At 45.1% G+C, this 5,445-nt stretch overlaps 1 pseudogene; it reads right to left on the reverse strand.

The window, feature by feature from the left end:
- Positions 1-573: 573 nt before the first annotated feature.
- Positions 574-1,500, reverse strand: LOC127183621 (galectin-3-like; annotated as a pseudogene).
- Positions 1,501-5,445: the final 3,945 nt, after the last annotated feature.

Here is a 5,445-nt window from a genome sequence, read left to right on the forward strand (position 1 = left end):
CCCTCATCCTACTGCATAGCACAGTGTCTGGCAAAAGGCTTTTTTTTTTCTTTTTGGTTTTTCGAGACAGGGTCTCTCTCTGTGTAGCTTTGGCTGTCTTGGACTCACTTTGTAGACCAGGCTGGCCTCGAACTCACAGCAATCTGCCTGCCTGTGCCTCCCCAGTGCTAGGATTAAAGGTGTGCACCACCACGCCTGGCTGGAAAATGCGTTTAGGTTAGTATGTCTAGGCACGTGCACACACGCGCGCACACACACACATACAAATTTAAGCTAAAAATCTGTGCATAATCTAATCCAAATATTTCACTCAGAGAATAAAAATTTTAAAGTTAAGTATTTATGGTAAGTACAGAAATTAAATGTCGTCGAATATTTGTACAGAGGGACAGTCTTGGAGAAAGACTATCTCAGCCTCATCCTGAGTCCCTAAAGAAAGTGAATTAAGAAATGACTCAGTTTGATGTGCGTCATGGCTTCTTCTTTTCCCAGCATGAGAATATTTATTAGATAGAAGAAGGATGAGGAGGGATAAGTGTAAGGTTTTTCACTCTTAATGAGCACGGAGCCGTTTCAGGTGCCGCCGCCTCTGGATGAGATCATGGTGTGTGAAGCGCGAGTGTTACGTGGCCAGAGATCCCCAGCTGGCTGATCTCCCTGAGGTTTGTCATCCAATGATTGTACTGCAGCAGGTGAGGGTCGTTGGCTGCAACCTTGACGTGGTCAGCTTCAACCAGTATTTGGTTTTTTGTGGTTTTGGGGGACAGGCTTTTCTCTGTGTAGCCTTAGCTCTCCTGGACTCACTTTGTAGACCAGGCTGGCCTCGAACTCACAGCAATCCGCCTGCCTCTGCATCCCGAGTGCTGGGATTAGAGGCATGCACCACCACCGCCCGGCTAACCAGTTCTTGTATTTTGAATCGTTTGCCACTTTCACATGGGAAAGCGGACTCTCTCTTTTCTTTTCCCCACTTATTGTCCTGCTTGGTGTTTGACACGATGACTCTTTTGTGTTTTTCATTGAAGTGGAGGTTGAAGTGAAAGGCAACGTCATTTCCTCTCCTGAGATCTAGAGCCATCCTGTCGACACTGGGTACATGGGCACTGCCCATGACTGTGACCAGCACGCGAGGCATGAGTCCTCCAGGCAAGGGCAGGCCATAGAGCCCTGTCGATGGTGCAACAGGAGCCTCACGGGGCCCGCAGCAGGATCGGTCCCAGGAGCACTCGGGTAGGCCCAGGGTCTCCCAGGTTGCCCTAGGAAGGCTCCAAGTGCAGGAGGTACAGGATAAGCCCCAGAAGCAGTTGGCCTAGGGTAGGCACTAGGAGGAGCCTGACTAGGCTAAGCCCCTGGAAGAGCCTGTCCTCGGTAGGCCCCAGGATAGGAAGCCCCTGGGTAGCCCCCTGCTCCAGGCTGGATCCCCGATGCAGCGAGCCATCCTTGAGGGTTTGGGTTTCCAGAGCCAGCTAAGGCATCATTAAGTGAAAAACTGCCTGCCATATCCCTGCTTGGTGCTCCCACTGCTGCTCTGCTTAGTTGTTCCATGGTTTATTTTCTATAGACAGTGTCCAATGTAGCTGGGTTGTTTCACTGCTCTGCTTTTGACAATGATTTGCCTCAACAAAGCACTGCTCGTCTTAATAGGAGATTGTAACAAATATAATTTTAAATGGCAATAAATATCATAAAACCCAGGCAAGTAACATTATTTTTATTGGTGAGTTTCCTGACATACTGCCCTAATTTATTATTTTATATTATTTCATTTTTTATTTTTTATTTATTTACTTATTTATTTATTGACATAATTTTGATTGTATAGCATTTCACGGCCTCTATAACACAATAATTTTTAAAAAGATTTAGCTAGTTATTATATATATATATATATGTGTGTGTGTATATATATATATATATATATATATATATATATATATATATATATATATATATATATATATATATATATAGCACTCTGCCTGCAAGTACACATACAGGCCAGAAGAGGGCAGCAGATCTCATTATAGATGGTTGTGAGCCACCACGTGGTTGCTGGGAATTGAGCTCAGGACCTCTTGAACTCAGGACCTCTGGAAGAGTAGTCAGTGCCCTTAACCTCTGAGCCATCTCTCCAGCCCCAACACAATAATCTTTGCTTATCACTTTCTATAGAAAATTAGCAATTTAATTTAGTCTTGCTTCTAGAATGTTCCAGCCCATGGTCCACAGGTTGCAGTCCTTTATAGTCTGGAAGGCAAGGAGGCCAGAATGTTTTGCAGCTGTGGTGGCGGGAGCGCGTGGCAGCGACACTATATAGAAGGCTGCTTGTCCTGTGGCATTGATCAGGAAACAGAATGCTTAGCTGGAATTGCAGCTGGCTTATCCATCTCCACTTTATGGCCCTAAGTGTGCCTGCTAGCCTTCCCTACCAAGTGCAAAAGAGTTCATGGTCTCCTAAGTCAGTGCCACCAGTGGGGGACCAAATGTTTAAGCCTAGGAGGGCCTTTCACATTCAGTCCACACCAGCTCCTTGAAGGGCTTTGTTTGTTTGTTTGTTTTTATTCTGAGAGTCCTCTGGCTCTGTACCCTCGCCACCACATATCTGGGTCAGAATACTGACGGAGGAGGCTTTTAGGAGATACCTGGAAAAGAACAGCTCATAGTGGTGTACCTTCCCATAAAACTGAGGAGACCCATAGAGACGCACCTCAGTGGTAGCGGGCACTGGCACCTCCACTCTGAGACCCAACCAGGCAGGAGAAACGTGCCAAGGGGAAGGTGGAATGGAAAGAGATAATGGAATGGACTTTCCATTGCAACTAAAACTTCCAACTGTGAGCCGGGTGGCGGTGGTGGCACACGCCTTTAATCTGAGCACTTGATAGGCAGAGGCAGGCAGATTCGCTGTGAGGTCGAAGCCAGCCTGGTCTACAAAGTGAGTCCAGGACAGCCAAGGCTACACAGAGAAACCTTGTCTCAAAAAAACACAAAAAACAAAAACCTTCCAACTGTGGCCAATTCTCTAGAACCTGACTGGTGAATACATTGGCAGGACCCCTGAAGGAGACCTTGACTGAGGAAGGCCTCCAAGGCTGAAAACTGCCTCACTGACATAAGGGGAAAGAGTAAAAGTAAATAAATAAATAAATAAATAAATAAATAAATAAATAAATAAATCTTTTCTCCCTCCTCAAGGAAAGGTGAATGGCAAAGGCTAAGGGCAAAGAATGCAGTCAAACTTTGAAGATCTGTACATTATTAAGCAAACAGCCTTTTCTTTCTTTCTTTCTTTCTTTCTTTTGTTTTTGTTTTGCTGCTTGTTTGTATTTTCAAGACAGGGTTTCTCTGTGTAGCCTTAGCTGTCCCAGACTCACTTTGTAGACCAGGCTGGCCTGGAACTCACAATGATCAGCCTGCCGCTGCCTCCCGAGGCCTTGGATTACAGGCATGCACCACCACGCTTGGCTACAAACAGCCTTTTCTTATTACCACTGGATATAAAGAAATGAACTTGGGGGCAAGTGTAGAAAGAACCGAGTAAATAAAAGAATATTTCTTTGCACAAAAATACTAGTTCTTTAAATTGTGTGTGTGTGTGTGTGTGTGCGCGCGCGTGAAGATGAATGATTCTGGCCATGCCGACCTTCAGGTGTCTCTCTGGAACATTCAGTAGTTCTTCAAGTGTGTGTCCTTTTAGTACTGGGAGCCCCAGCTTGCCACTGCCCTCCAGTTACACAGTTACATGAGCACATGTATTTCTGGGTCTTGCTCAGCTCTGTAATCCTTACACGTCAGGTGTGTGTGTTTGATCCAGTCGGCCCCTTTGCACAGTTGTGAGGAGAGCAGGAGGGGCGGGTCTTATAGAGAGAGGCCAAGTTTGCCACAGGTGGACTCGCAGGATGTGGACAGACTGTAGGACAAGGACACCGGATGTCCACACTAATTGTACTAGCTACTTCTAAGGATATTATCCCGAACGAGGAAGTCAGAGTTTAGAAAACAATGACTCCAGAAACAATGAAATGAGCCTCCTAAGAAAAGGCACCAAAGCAATAACAGTCCAGCGTGTGGGGTTTCCTTAAGGTAGGAGGGTCACAGAAGGAAGAATGGGCAGAGGGGAGGCCCTGGGTGGGGGGGGGGGGGAATGAAAATACTGATGCAGGAGGAAGTAGGAGCAGTGGAGAAACCCACGCAAGATTACCATGGGCAGTTTAAGTGATCAGATCTTTGCTTCCTTTAGGCTCTGAAGAGCCATTTTATTTTCATAACATTAACAACAACAGCAAAACTAGATTTTGAGTTTATATCATAGAAAACACAGGGTCTCTCCCTCTGGCCTATTTTGCTTAGTGGGATGATTTCCAGTTCTATTCATATCTGTGCAACTGGCATAATTTCATTCTCCATGACTGAGTTAAATTTCTCTGTGTGCACATATCTCATCGTCTCTGTCCATCCATCCACTGATGGGCACCTAGGTGAATTGTACACGTTGGCAAAGCCTCTACTGCAGGCTGGCTTTGATTCTCTCAGGATTTTCACAGTGGCTGAACTAATTTTCTCTTCTGGAGAAACTAATTTTTTCAGATGGTGGTGGGCAAAGCTGTTCTCCCGTTCTGTAGACTGTCTGTTGGGGCTGTTCTTTTTTTCCTTTGCTACACCAAAACTTTTGAATCCGACTCCATCCCAGTGGCCAGCTGTTGGTGTTGTGTCTGGAGCTTTAGGTAATAATCTTCACAAAGACTCGGCCCGTGCTTATGCCTTGATGTGGTTCCCCGTATCCTTCTAGTAATTCCAAAGGCCTTACATTAAGATCTTCTGTCTCTTTTTTAGTTGATTCTCAAGCAAGATGAAAAATGAAAGATCTAGTTTAATATTTCAACAGGTGTGTACATCCAGTTTTTCTAGCACTGTTTGTTGAAGAGCCTCTCCTTTCTCCATGGTTTGTTTGTGGCTTTTTGTTTAAAAAAAAAAAAAAAAAAAAAAAAAAGCTGGCTGTAGCTATGTGGGTATCTTTCTGGGTCCTCTAGTCTACTGTCTACATGTTTGTTTTGCGCCAGTGTCATGCTGGTTTCATTACTATGGCTCTGTAGTTTTTAAAACATATTTTATTGATTTATTCATTTTACATCTCAATTTTTATCCCATCCCTTGTATCCTCCCATTCCTCCCTCCCTCCTGCTTACCCCTTACTCCCCTCCCCTATGACTGTGACTAGAGGGAACCTCCTCCCCCTGTATATGCTCATAGGGTATCAAGTCTCTCCTTGGTAACCTGCTATCCTTCCTCCGAGTGCCACCAGGCCTCCCCATCCAGGGGCTCAGAACTAAACAGAGGATGCAGAGCGAGAGTATGTGGTATAGTTTAAACCAGGTATTGTGCTATTTCTAATATTGTTCTTCTGGCCAAGGATAAAGCTGGCTCTTCAGGATCTTTTGCCTTCCA

The sequence above is a fragment of the Acomys russatus genome, chromosome 31 (assembly GCF_903995435.1).
Source record: "Acomys russatus chromosome 31, mAcoRus1.1, whole genome shotgun sequence".
NCBI classification, from domain to species: Eukaryota; Metazoa; Chordata; class Mammalia; order Rodentia; family Muridae; genus Acomys; species Acomys russatus.